At 36.2% G+C, this 13,224-nt stretch overlaps 1 gene; it reads left to right on the top strand.

Moving 5' to 3' along the window:
• The first annotated feature begins 2,415 nt into the window (after positions 1 to 2,415).
• LOC117182005 lies at positions 2,416 to 2,577 on the top strand.
• The last annotated feature ends 10,647 nt before the right edge of the window (positions 2,578 to 13,224 follow it).

The raw sequence follows: 13,224 nt of genomic DNA, 5'->3' as shown, positions 1-13,224 counted from the left end.
CTGTTTATCTAAACTTGCTGCGTTTATAATTGCACGAGCTTTCTCTGTAATAGTTCGATTCATTCGTTCCGCTACTCCATTTTGCTGCGGTGTGTAAGGTACTGTTAAATGGAACATTATTCCCTTTTTTGAGCAAAACTCTTTGAAGTCATTTGACATGTATTCTCGTCCATTGTCACAGTAGAGATTAACAATTTTTAAATTGAAATGAGTTTCACTTTTTGCTACAAAATCTTTGAAAACACCAAAAACATCTGATTTGAAAGTTAACAAATATGTAACTGTGTAGTGAGTGAACTCATCAATAAAAGTTACAAGTAATTTTTATTGTCAATAGTGGATGGTGTAATCGGCCCACAAACATCGGTATGAACAATAAATAAGGGTCTTGTAATATGGTTTTTTTTTGGTTTTATTAAATGGAAGTCGCGCTTGCTTACCAAAAATGCAAGGTTCACATATTTCATTTGTAGGTTTCACGTCATCAGATCATCAACATCTTCAAACAATTTTTGACTTTTTATTTGATCAAATTTAAAATCACTTATATGACCAAGACGTTCGTGCCACAAATTGAAATTATTAGACCTATTGACATTTATGTGACTTCCGTTTACCATTTTTTTGTTGATACTAAAAACAACACTAAATAAACCATTTACTGACTTACCTCTTAGAATGGTTTTTCCTTTACCATTTTCTACGGTGACCCCTTCGGTGTCGAAAATTATTTTGAAACCTTTTTCTTGCAGACGACGAACCGATAGCAAATTGAATGCAGCATCCGGTGCATATAGGACGTTTTCTAAAACTCCTAGCCTTCCAAGATTTGTAATTACTTGAATGTTTCCAGTTTTAATAGCGCTTATTGATTCTCCTGTTTTTCCTACGAGGATTTTCAGTGGCGATGATAACATTTTACTCGTCGTAAATACATCTTCTCTGTTGATAATATGATCTGTTGATCCCGAATCCAGCAAGAATGATATCTGGTAAGTATTAGTTCTGGAAGTCGGATGTGAACGTCCCATCATAAATGCAAATCCATCCGCACTTGCAATATTTGTTTGAATGGTTTTCAAATTTCCTTGCTGTGTAATCCGTTTATAATAATAGCAATCGGATTTTTCATGATTGTGTCGTCCACAATGTTCACAAGTCACTTTGGATAATTTGTATGGGAATTTGAAGCCACTTTTCTTTAATGGAGAGGGATTTGTTGTTCCTTGTTGCCTTTTGAAAAATTTACGTGGTTTCCACTTCTTGTTTGTTGTCTTATTTCCATTCGATTCTGGTGTTGGAGCAGTACTAGTATTTAAAACTTTAAGGGTAGTGGATTGCTCTTCTGTTCGTAATTTTACCTCATGATCCATTAGCCTCGTTTTTACAAAAGCTAGGTTTAAATTGTCGTTACCCAAAGTCTCCAGTGCTGTTGCAATGCCATCGTACGTACCGGGTAAGGTCAGTAAAAGGTGGGAGATCTTGTCCATCTCATCAAGCCAGGCACCTGCTGCTATTAAATCTGCAATTATCGTATCGAATTTTGTAAAAAGTTGCAGTAAGGTTACTTCACCTTGCAATTTTACACTTAAAAGTTGTTTTCTCAAAGCCAACTGGGTTGCCAAACTACGTCTTTCATAAATTGCATCTAAACCCTGAAAAATGTCTTTTGCAGTAGCAGTGTCTTTTGCAAAACCCAGAAAAGTATCACTTAAATATTCCACAATTATGCTTTTTTCGGTAGAGTCCTTTTTATGCCAATCGTCCGAAATCCGGATGTTCAATGCTGGAAGATCATTGTCCACAGCGTCTAACACACCACGTTCAGCTAGTAATAATCTCACTCGAAACTTCCACACCGTATACTTTTCACCATTAAACGGCTGTATGTTACGTTTACTTAATTTGCTGTCCATTTTCGTAAAATACTTGCAAACCGTTTAGACGCGATGAACTGGGCCCATAACCTAATGGTATTTAGGGCTTAAATAAAATGTAACAAATTATAGACCGTTTATAATACTGCTCTTTATTCCATGAAGGCTTATGTGGGACTAAACTGAAAAATATATGGCGATTCTATGCGGTTTCATGCGACGAAGAAGGACCACACAGAAGTATATCTGATCTCGATATTTATTAAACAAAACTTGGTCAGTCGACTGTGCCTTTGAATCATATTCTTCATAGTAAATTTCTATGTTGAAATTCGCTTATTGTTTTATAATAGGGAATATTTCTAACAATAAGTAAAAGATCTGAAACAAAAAGATTTGATTTATTATTTGAAGATTTGAATATTGCCGCCTTGGACCGCGAATGGCCGTAGTGCGCCAGGGAGCGCAGCGATTTGCCTGTCTCGCAATTAAAATTAGGGGTCGACTGTTAAGGAGAGAAGCCTAGGCGGCGAGAAGCATACTTACCTGGCGTAGAGGCTACCGTGATCAACAAGGCGGTTCCTCCACGGCGAGGCTCTTCCATTGCACTGCGGTCGAGCTGAACCTTGCGAATATCCCTAATGTACATATCTCGGACGTATAATTTGTGTTATTCGGGATTGAATACGCGCTTTCCCAGATCAAAATATATACATGGGGATATCAAAATTTTCGCCTCGAAGGATATTCCGACGGGTTATTCTAACCGGAATAGCTCTGTTATTATAATCCGGGACATAAATGGGGTCAAATCGAATATCCCGGGATATCCCACCGCTGTGAGGGGTACAGAAAACTGTTCCATATTTGATTGATTGTTGAATTTGTAAATGTTTAATTTAGATTTTTTGTGTGCCTGTAATAATACTAGATTGTGCTGAAACTTCGTGAGGGTTAAAAAATGTACGTAACACAGTTCTTTAAATAATCACTCAATATATTGTAAAGAACATGACACAAACTATTTACAGGACTCTAGCAAGACATGCTAAAAATATAAGTATACAAGTGAATTAGTGCAAAAATTGAAAGATGAGGTGAAGGTACCGATGGTTGGAAAATATCTCAGGCGACCTTAGGGTCAAAGTTACATGGAAGTGCTTGTCGAAGTACAAAAGGTGGGAGGATTGAACAATTAGGATTCAGAAGATGTTGGTGGGATCGATAGGTGGCACCCCCTACAAAAGGGCAAGTGAAAAATGCAGCTGCCCAGTTTTTCCAAAATAAAATATTCTGGTTAAGGTCATCCTTCACTTTCGATGGTCGTATCGTAAAGAGCTAATGTTTCTAGCTACAGACTAAGAAAATTCTCGAAGCTGACAAAATAATGCTTAATCTTAAGCAGATGTACGATCTTTCATAAATCGGAAAGTAAAAGTAAAATTCCCCAAACCATAAACAACCCTAGCTATAAATTATTTACAATATGAACCGTCTTAAAGTTTTCTATCTGGTATTCACAATAATTTTTTATAGTAGGAATGAACAATATTAGATACATAACTGTTCTTGAATAGTTATATAAGTGTTACAGAATTGTCCTAGATTTTTTACAACGCAACGTACCAAAGATCTAGAATTGTTCTAGAAATGTTACAGATCGGTTGCCACAGCGTTCTAGACCTGTTACAGATTTGTTATACAACATTTGTAATTGAGTTCTAGAATTGTTCTAGAAATGTTACATATCGGTTGTCACAGCGTTCCAGAACTGATTCAGAATTGTTCTAGCGTTTGGTGGATGCCATAGCTACTCGTATGTTCGTAACCTGTTACTAACCCGTTCTAGAACACGTTGTTTTTGTTCTAGAATAGTTGCAAATCTGTTCTGTCACCATGTTTGCTGGCAGGGAACCTTTTTAGTTTGTTCTGCTGAGATAGCACCTTCTCATTTGGACACGTAAAAACATTCTACATATATATTAAAATAAATTAAATCTTGTGACATCTCATACGGGTCACAAAGGCCAAAAAAATGATGGAAATATTGGTACTAATGAAATAATAGGTCGGTAATATGACCGGTAATGTAGAAAACATCAGAGAGCGTGAATGTCGCGATTTTTATATTGTTCAATTTTTTCATAGATATGCAATCCTGTATATATTTATAGTTTATTTTTACAATTTAATATGTCCTAAAATATATAGAAATTATTTTTTCAGAAACCAAAAACTTTTTTCAATTAACACAAATTAATAAATGTAAGTCAATACTAATTTTGAAAGTTTATATACCTATATATTACAATTTTAATTTAAAATAAAACACACAATAGATTGTGCTAAAAATTGGTGAGTGTTCAAAAATGTACGTAACACAGTTCTTTAAATAACCACTAAATATATTTTAAAGAACACGACACAAACTATTTACAGGACTCTAGCAAGACATGCTAAAAATATAAGTATACAAGTGAATTAGTGCAAAAATTGAAAGACGAGATGAAGGTACCGATGGTTGGAAAATATCTGACGCGACCTTAGGGTCAAAGTTACATGGAGGTGCTAATCGTAGTACAAAATGTGGGGGATTGACCACCCGGTAATAAGTGTAGAATAGAGAAAAATTAATATTTTCAGATTTCAGAACAAAAGTAAAGGTTATTCTATTGTTTTGAATGCGCGATTTTTCCATCTCCCTAAAATGCCACCATAAGAATAAGATACCTCCTAAACTTACTCACTTCTATTTCCATAGCGACCACCACACGGGTTTCTATTCTCTCAAAGAGAACGTGTTTTCAATATATTTAATTCCTTATAATGGTACCAGTGACACACCTCACAGAGATACTTTTTATTCCTCAGAAGTGGTCATATTTTGATTTTATTAAATTCCTTCAAATTAGTTCACAAAATATGTGTAATAAGTTGTTTTAATTTTAATTCTTATCAATTCAACTCTGCCTCTCTAGAGTTAAAATTATTTAAATTCACACGTTTGAATAGATTTCTTTCGTGTATTTTTAAGACGTTTGAATAAATTATTAAAATATAAATAAATATAATTTTTTATATTTTTCGAACTTATAATTTATACAAAAATTTAATAATGAGAAATAGGTTAAATAAATACTTTCGTTAAATTTTGCTAAGTCGATTGAGAGGAATAAGATTTGCACTTTTTCTTTTCCCGTTGGCAGATTTTTAGACGGTGGAAAAATCGCGTATTCATAGGAATACGAATTCTTAATTTTTCTGAATTAAACGCTTATTACCGGGCAATTAGGATTCAGAAGTTCGTTGGTGGGATCGATAGGTGACATTCCCTACAAACAGACAAGTGAAAACTGCAGCTGCCCAGCTTTTCCAAAATAAAATATTCTTGTTAAGGTCATCCTTCACTTTCGATGGTCGTATCGTAAAGAGCTTAAGTTTCTAACTACAGACTAAGAATAGATTTTATGCTTTCACGATGATTGATTTTGATAAAAAGAGATATTTCAGGTCTCACTCGTGTAAAAAATTTGTAGTTTTTTACACGAGTGAAACCCGAAATATCTCTTTTTATCTACAGACTAAGAAAATCCTCGAAGCTGACAGAACAATGCTTAATCTTGAGCAGATGTAAAATCTCTCGTAAATTGGAAAATAAAAGTAAAATTCCCCAAACCATAAACAGCCTTAGCTATAAATTATTTACAATATAAACCGTCCTAAAGTTTTCTGTCTGGTATTTTCAATAACTTTTATTGTAGGACTGAACATAAGCTGGGCCCTTTGAACGACTATCGTTCAAAATAACCGCTGAAAGTGTTACAATAATATACAGAAGATAATAGTCAGATGAATGATTACAATAATATTTTATAAAGGTTAGTAACATATAGAGATGAAATTTACACAGGAGCAAATATATGAAAAAATGCATTATCTAATCACATGCGCTCCTTCGTCGTTGATTGGTTGGAGGGATGTTATCATAGGTAGTAACCGGCAGTGGATATGAACTTTTAACACTACGTTTGTAGATTCCGTTTTTTGTTTTGACTATGTCAACGCGTACAATCTAATCTTTACCTAGAAAGATTTTGACAACCCTGTCTAGCTTCCAAGCCATTGGAGGCAAATTGTTTTCTTTGAAAACTATTGGAGTGCCAACCTGGATGTCTTCTTGTTGACTGTCTGGCTGCCACTTGCTGCGGCTAATCATCTCGTTAATGTATTCCCTATGCCATCGAGTCTAAAAATCTTGTCTTATTTTCTGGGCGTGTTTCGATGATGATAATCTCCATGATCTCGTGTCTCTTAGGTTGGCCTGTGGGTAAGTGGTTAAAGGGCTACCAATAAGGAGGTGACCGGGAGAAATGGAAAGTAGGTCATTCGGGTCTGATGATGGTGGAGTCAGTGGACGAGAATTCAGAATCGCTTCTACCTCAATCACGTATGTCTCCAGTTGATCATATGTTAGCAAAGTATTGCCTACTGTTCACAGGAAATGGTATTTAAAGAACTTAACAGAGGCTTCTCAGAGGCCTCCGAAATGTGGCGTTTGAGGTGGAATGAAACGCCAATTGATTCTTTGTTCTAGCAAAAAACTTTGGATTTCGGGTTTTTGCTCTGAGGCTCTAATAAACTTATATAATTGCTGGATTTCTTTGTTTGCACCGACAAAATTAGTGGCGTTTTCTGAGTAAATTGTATCGGGCTTTTCTAGACGCGAAATCAACCTCTATAAGCAACCGAGAAAGGCTTCGGCAGTCAAGTCGCAGATTACTTCGAGATGAACGGCTTTACTTGAAAAACAAACGAATATTGAAACATAAACCTTGAATTGATTGCGATTTCTGACTCGTTTTTCTTTAATGAAAATCGGCCCGCGATAGTCGACCCCAACATTTAAAAATGTACGTGTTGAAAGTAACCGATGTTCGGGAAGATTTCCCATAATGTAATTAATGTCGCGCGGTTTGACCCTGAAACATGTAATACAATTTCGAATTAAGTGACGTGTTGAAGTTTTACCATCGTTAGGCCAGTACCACAGGCGAACTCCATTCAAAGTGGCTTGGGTCCCTGCATGCATTCCTTTTAAGTGTTCATTTTTTATAATCAATTTTGTGATGTGGTGGTTTCGAGGTAAAATGATAGGGGACTTTTGAGATTCTGAAATGTTTGTATTTGTGAGACGGCTGTCTACCCTGAGAATTGCATCTTTATCAAAAAAAAGGTGAGGTGACTAAGTTGCCCTTTGGATCCGCGAGTTTGCCGCACGAAAGTTTCTCAATGTCACTGGAAAACGCTGTGACTTGAGTTTGACTAATAATCATATTATGAGCAACTTCGATCTCTGAAACCGACGGGGAGCCCTTAAGTCTGGAATCTTGATTTTTGTCTCTGCTATGCCGAACAAAGCGTAAAATGAATGCAAGGATACGATTGAGTTTCGTGAATGATGAACATTCTTCTAATAACTCTCAATTTTCGATTGTCAATTTATATGAAAATGAACTTGCGACATTTTTTCTAAAGCCCGGGATCTCACCGTTGTGTAATTGCTATTCTGGCCAGCTTTCCGCGTTCCTTAGGAGCCATTTTGGCCCATGTTGCTAAAAAGTACTGACTAAAAATTCGCGTGGGGTTTGCTCTCCTGAGATAAGATTCGCTGGGTTTTCATCTGTGGAAACATATTTCTAATCACGAGCGTCAGTGAGTGATTGAATTTCCGATAAGCGATTCGACATGAATTGTCGTAATTTTTTATATTCGGTATTTATCCATGCGAGAACTATTGTGTTATCACACCAAAGATGGGTACTGTCTATTGTCAAATTAATTGACTTACGAGTGAAGTCAAGCAATTTCGCTAATTGATATGAGGCACACAATTCTAGTTTTGGGATAGTGGGATTGAGATTAGCTCCTCTAAGTGGTGCTACTCGTGATTTTGCACAAATCAAAGAGACGTGATTTTTTTCTTCGCATTCATTGCAACGCAAATAGAGCGCTGCACCATAAGCCTTTAAACTGGCATCTAAAAAACCGCGAATTTCAATACGAACTATGTTAGGGGCTGTGATGCATCAGTTAAATTGAACCTGACGGAGAAGAGGTAACTGATCACGATAATCTGTCCATCGAATTTTCATGTGTTGTGAAATTTTTGCCGTCCCAGGAAAGTTTTAATTTCCAGAGATCTTGGTTCAACAATTTCGCGATCATAACTACTGGTCCCAGTAGGCCTGGGGGATCAAATAATTTCGCTGTTTGTGAAAATATTGAGCGCTTAGTGATGGGATCATCAAAATTAGATAAGTTTACCGTGTACAGGATTTTATCTAAGACTGTGTTCCAACAAAGACCAAAAGTTTTACTGGTTTCTGTCGGATCCAGTGACATGTGAGAAGTAAGTGAATTGTTTTCTATGTCACTTATGAGTTTAGGGTCATTTGATCGCCATTCCCGGAGATTAAATCCTTCTTTGTGTGGAAGAGCTAGTAAATTATTGCGTAATGAGAGTGCTTCTTCCTACGTACCATTACCAGTCAACAAATCGTCGACGTAAAAATCGCGTTTTGCTATATCAGACGTGATTGGGAAATTCTCGCGTTCGTCATCTGCCAACTGGTGTAACGTTCTGATTGCAAGAAATGAAGCGTACGAAGTACCGAATGTGACGGTGTTTAGTTTATACACTTGTATTTCTTGACTAGGATCTTCTCTCCAAAAAATTTTATGAAAAGACCTGTGTTCATGATACAATTGGATCTGCCGATATATTTGTTCGATATCGGCGGTGAAAGCGATTAAAGATGTCCGAAAACGTATGAAAGTGGAAAATAAATCGGCCTGAATGGTCGGTCCTACCATTAAACTGTCATTTAATGAAAATCCTGTTGACGACTAAACCGATCCGTCAAAAACTACGCGTGTTTTTATGGTAACACTACATTTTTTATAACAGCATGGTGGCGGATATAAAAGTCACGCTCTGGATTTTAATTTTTGTTTACCAGGCTCATGTGACCTGCTTCTTTGTAACCTGCAATACAGTCGACATATTGTGATTTGAGATCTGGATTTTTTGAAAATTTGGATCCTAATGAGAGAAATCGATTAAAAGCTGTTTTTTGTTTCTCTAATTTTTTGTATATTTTGATTGAAGGGTAATTGCACGGTATATCGACCTCATGCGTCTCGAGTAGTAGGTTTTGTGAAATTTGACTAACAAGCGTTCTCTTCCGACGACCAATGAGATGCCTCGCGAGGTGAATCTACTTCCCACAATAAGGGCAGTTCTGAGAACTTCGTGCAATTAGAATAAACTTTTCCGAGTCTCGCGTGTGTTTGATGGAAACATCCTGGTACAACCCAACAGACCTCGGTTTCTTGGACGGCTTCATGATTTGAAATGGGGATTTTACCGGAATGTAAAAATTGGTCTAAATACTGTGCACCGAGAATAATGTCTATTTCAGAGAGTTAATGAAACTCAGGATCTACAAGGAATATCGCTTTTGAAATAGGGATTCATATGCGATCAATGAACACTAATGGCATTGTTGAGCCGATGCGATTTACTACAAAAAGGGATAGATCGTGCTGTCCATCATTGTATCGAGACTTGATGGTAGCTCTCGAAGTATATTTGACTGTAGTTGATAGTTCGTCTATTGCGTCGAGTAGGATTTGAACGGCAATTTTTTTGAGACCGATTTTGTCTGCGAATTTTGTGTTATCACGTGGGGCTGTAAACCTGAGTCCAGCATAACGCGACATGCATGCGTCTGCCCTCTTTCGTCGATGATGTCGACGATGGCAGTTGCTAAAACGACTTCAAATGGAATAAATAGCTGATAAATTGAAACAGTATTGGGCAATGTTTTACTGGAGTGACTAGATGGGTCTGCTTAATTCATTTCTATATTTGACTCAGGGAAATTCTTATCGAAATGTAAGAGTGAATTATGCCTTTTACCGCACTTACGGCATCCGCTTGATACACAATTCCTCGATTGATGTTTTCCGCGCAAACAATTTTTGCAAACTGAGTTGATTTTAGTTGATCGTATCTGTCTCTTGTAGACATCGCTAAGAATTCATGGCATGAAAAAATTTGGTGTTCACCCTTGCAAATATAGCATTTTAAATTTTTGTGATTCTCAATCGATTGACTGTTATGTGAATTTTGATGAGATTTATTGTGATTTAGATTTTTATTGGATTGATTTTAACGTGAATCTTGATTGGAGAAAGTAGTAACGCCTGTAAAGGGTGAGCGAGTTTTTGAAATGAAATTACCGGTATTTTTTGTTAGAACCGATTGTTGGGAGTTTGACTGACAAGTAGCCGCCCTTGTCTCTTCAATATAATAGCGCATTCGTTTATCCTACACTGGTGTAGAGTAAGAGCACTCGATGAGCACACGATGAGCACGTCGCGTTATATTTAAATCCTGAATTTGTGGAACATTCGATTCATCGTTCTCTGCAACGCGATTGTTAGTTTGTGTTATTTGGTTCGGTTGTGTACTAGCTAAAGCAAGTGTATTAGAGCAACCATTGTCTTCTGAGCAGAGAGTAGATGATGGGGGCGATGGTGAAGTTGAGGTAACAGCTACTGAAGCCGCGGAGATATTTCTTTTTATCAATGCTTTTTGATTTGGCCGCAAATTGAATAGTATCTGTTTTCAAAGTTCGCTCGTTCATTTACGCTGTCCAGCTTTTCCTGCGATCCTTCCTCGACTAACTCTTCTATCTTTTCCTGAATGATTGCGAATTTTTCGAAAATCGGTACAACTCTCTCTTTTAATCGCGTTTCTAAACCAAGTTTTTCGAAATCCGTTTCCTCGTTTTAATTAAATCCAAAAATTTTTCTAGAATAGTCAATTGACTCTTCAAATTACCGAGTTTTTTTGTCAAACCTTTAAGCTCTTCTGAGGCAATTTTTAAATGGTTAAATTGATATACCTGAATGCGATTGAAACGACTTAAACAATGGAACGAGCGAGAATAATGAGTATGGAATGGAATTTGGTAGATCAAATAACCGCCTTACTTGGACCTTGTAAGATACGCAGGGATGATGTCTGGAGATGCTGTAGCTGCATTAGCTGCTCGTTGAAAGTCGATTCTGTAAGGATAATCTGATATCTGGCTCTCCCAAATCGTCAATGTTGATTATATCTCAAGCCTTTCTTGGACAGCTTGTTGAATTTTATCGTTTAGCGTGGTCACTAATAATTGTTACTATCCACTAATTGCTTTGATCGCACATCGGTTTTGAAAAATGTCAAATACTTCTGTTTCTCTGACTTATATCATCACTTGCACTATCACTGACTCGTCTTTTTTGTCTGTAAAGTTTGTAATGTCTTGTGACTATCGTACGGAAGAAATGATGTAAATTCACATTGAGTATGCACTCTTTACTGTATGATTTCACTGTTTTTTAGTCACTGATTTTCAGTTATCACTTCGGCTGCTTAACAGCCACTTATTTTGATGACTGTTTTTTAAATTGGTCGATCAGATCCGGCTCGAAGGACCATAAAATGATTGATTGTTGAATTTGTAAATGTTTAATTTAGATTTTTTGTATGCCTGTAATGATACTAGATTGTGCTGAAACTTGGTGAGGGTTAAAAAATGTACGTAAACAGTTCTTTAAATGATCACTCAATCTATTTTAAAAAACACGACACAAACTATTTACAGGACTGTAGCAAAACATGGTAAAAATATAAGTATACGCGCGAATTAATGCAAAAATTGAAAGACAAGGTGAAGGTACTGATGGTTTGAAAATATCTGCCGCGACCTTAGGGTCATAGTTACATGGAGGTGCAAGTCCATGTACAAAAGGTGGGAGGATTGACCAATTAGGATTCAGAAGATAGTTGGTGGGATCGATAGGTGACACTCCCTACAAAAGGGCAAGTGAAAACGGCAGCTGCCAAGTTTTTCCAAAATAAGATATTCTGGTTAAGGTCATGCTTCACTTTCGATGGTCGCATCGTAAAGAGCTTAAGTTTCTAACTACAGACTAAAAAATTCTCGAAGCTGACAGAACAAAGCTTGATCTTGAGCAGATGTACAATCTCTCATAAATTGGAAAGTAAAAGTAAAATTCCCCAAACCATAAACAACCCTAGCTATAAATTATTTACAATATGAACCGTCTTAAAGTTTTATATCTGGTATTTACAATAATTTTTTATAGTAGGACTGAACAATATTAGATACATAACTGTTCTAGAATTGTTATATAAGTGTGATAGAATTGTCCTAGATTTCTTACAACGCAGCGTAGGGTAAAGGGGGGCAGCGCCAACCAGTGGGACAAAGGTGATTTTCCTTATAGCATGACTATTATTTAACAGTTTTAGTTCTACTTTGCATCAAATAAATCTATTTCTTCAGAGAGACTTTGTTACTTACTAAAATCTTGAAAATTGACGTTGACAAAGAAAAATTACACGGAAAACAGTTTTTACCACGAAAGAATGGAAGTTTCGCTGCCAGAAATATAAAGGCTTCAACTCTATTGACAATACTTACTGTATAAAAATTTGATATTTTGACAGATAAAATAATATCACACAGTCTAATTATATTAATAAGACGTAATTCAAGTCCAAAATATAATATATCTCATAAATAAGTGAGGCTTGGCCAGGGGGGCCAGCATGTCGAAAATAATATTGACAAGTGCTTAGGTGAAACACGTGTCACAAGTTTTGTCGATAAATGATCGGCAATGTAGAACAGCAACTTATCTTATGGGATACATGGAAGAAACTATTAAATATTATTATTATTATCAATCCGGTCAGTATGCAGTTGTCTTTTATTGGTACAGTAGAAACATTGCGTAATTTCCGTTTCCAGCAAAATGTCAACGAATAAGAGGTTATATTACAGCTATCTCTATTTTTATTCAAAATAACTTATTCTTCTTGTTGAACATCTTTAAAGGTAATTTTTCCAGTATATAAAATACCACAGAAGCAAACCATCATATTTTCTTATCTTTAAATATTTTGATTTTCATAAAAAGCTGCAGACGGTTTTGCCGTCAGGTTAGGGGCAAAGCCGACGAAATGCAGCATGTTAGAAATAATTAAATTACCAAATCATTGTTTTTTCGATGTGATTAATACTTACAGAAATATAATATAATGTACAACTCGAAATTACAAATGTTGTATAACAAATCTGTAACAGGTCTAGAACGCTGTGCCAACCGATCTGTAACATTTTTAGAACAATTCTAGAACTTTAGTAGGGTAAGGGGGGGCTCCTTACCGTACTAAAGTTCTAGAATTGTTCTAAAAATGTTACAG

This window comes from Belonocnema kinseyi, chromosome 1 (assembly GCF_010883055.1).
Source record: "Belonocnema kinseyi isolate 2016_QV_RU_SX_M_011 chromosome 1, B_treatae_v1, whole genome shotgun sequence".
In the NCBI taxonomy this organism is placed as follows: domain Eukaryota; kingdom Metazoa; phylum Arthropoda; class Insecta; order Hymenoptera; family Cynipidae; genus Belonocnema; species Belonocnema kinseyi.
The sequence above is the reverse complement of the archived record's forward strand: the minus strand, read 5'-3'. Positions and strand labels throughout refer to the sequence as shown.